Genomic DNA, 1,918 nt, shown 5'->3' on the forward strand with positions numbered 1-1,918 from the left:
AAATAACAAATGAAGTCAGAAAGGATTGAAAAATGATGATGCGGCTTTGAATGGTGCATTTTGAACACACAAAAAGTCAGGAGTTCAAATAAGGTTTAAAAAATGAAATCCCTTTGTAACACACGAGTTTCCGGATGAAATCCTGATACTTTGAAAGAGATTGTCCGTTTTGTACACGAAGTGCATCCAGTTTTTGCCGTAACCCTCTCAACTTTCTTGCACATGCTATGTGGATGAAATGATGATATCATGCCAACTTTCAACCTTTTCAGAGTTCATTTGAAATGCTTTTCAATTTTAGGGTCTTATAGCTCAAAATAATTAGTAAATGCATGAAAAATAACAAATGAAGTCAGAAAGGATTGAAAAATGATGATGTGGCTTTGAATGGTGCATTCTGAACACACAAAAAGTCAGGAGTTCAAATAAGGTTTAAAAAATTAAATCCCTTTGTAACAGACGAGTTTCCGGATGAAATCCTGATACTTTGAAAGAGATTGTCCGTTTTGTACACGAAGTGCATCCAGTTTTTGCCGTAACCCTCTCAACTTTCTTGCACATGCTATGTGGATGAAATGATGATATCATGCCAACTTTCAACCTTTTCAGAGTTCATTTGAAATGCTTTTCAATTTTAGGGTCTTATAGCTCGAAATAATTAGTAAATGCATGAAAAATAACAAATGAAGTCAGAAAGGATTGAAAAATGATGATGTGGCTTTGAATGGTGCATTTTGAACACACAAAAAGTCAGGAGTTCAAATAAGGTTTAAAAAATGAAATCCCTTTGTAACAGACGAGTTTCCGGATGAAATCCTGATACTTTGAAAGAGATTGTCCGTTTTGTACACGAAGTGCATCCAGTTTTTGCCGTAACCCTCTCAACTTTCTTGCACATGCTATGTGGATGAAATGATGATATCATACCAACTTTCAACCTTTTCAGAGTTCATTTGAAATGCTTTTCAATTTTAGGGTCTTATAGCTCAAAATAATTAGTAAATGCATGAAAAATAACAAATGAAGTCAGAAAGGATTGAAAAATGATGATGTGGCTTTGAATGGTGCATTTTGAACACACAAAAAGTCAGGAGTTCAAATAAGGTTTAAAAAATGAAATCCCTTTGTAACAGACGAGTTTCCGGATGAAATCCTGATACTTTGAAAGAGATTGCCCGTTTTGTACACGAAGTGCATCCAGTTTTTGCCGTAACCCTCTCAACTTTCTTGCACATGCTATGTGGATGAAATGATGATATCATGCCAACTTTCAACCTTTTCAGAGTTCATTTGAAATGCTTTTTAATTTTAGGGTCTTATAGTTCAAAATAATTAGTAAATGCATGAAAAATAACAAATGAAGTCAGAAAGGATTGAAAAATGATGATGTGGCTTTGAATGGTGCATTTTGAACACACAAAAAGTCAGGAGTTCAAATTAGGTTTAAAAAATGAAATCCCTTTATAACACACGAGTTTCCGGATGAAATTTAAACTATTCAAATTTGGAAACTAATGGATTAACAGAAAGTTTATAATTATTCTGAGCTAAAAGCAAAAAGAATAAAAAAATAAAGCAAAAATCAAAAGAAAATAAATAATTCAAAAAACAAAAAATACTGGAAAAAATTAAAAAAATGCCGCCTAATGGGCCACACAGCCTGCATACGACTAAAAACCCATCTGCACATGGGCCAGGATGCAGGCCCGCAGGCCCAATAGGCCCAACATGGCAATGACAAAGGTAGGCATGTATAATGCCTGCATATTAGATTGGAGTTCAGCACCTGAGCTGCAGCGCAGCTTATAAACAGGTGCTGAGCTCTCTCAGCTAGCGAGGTGGGACTAAACTTCCCACCGCACCGCACCAGCACATTAGTCCCGGTTGGTGGCTCCAACCGGAACCAATGCTCCCCTTT

The sequence above is a fragment of the Triticum aestivum genome, chromosome 7D (genome assembly GCF_018294505.1).
Source record: "Triticum aestivum cultivar Chinese Spring chromosome 7D, IWGSC CS RefSeq v2.1, whole genome shotgun sequence".
Lineage (NCBI taxonomy): Eukaryota > Viridiplantae > Streptophyta > Magnoliopsida > Poales > Poaceae > Triticum > Triticum aestivum.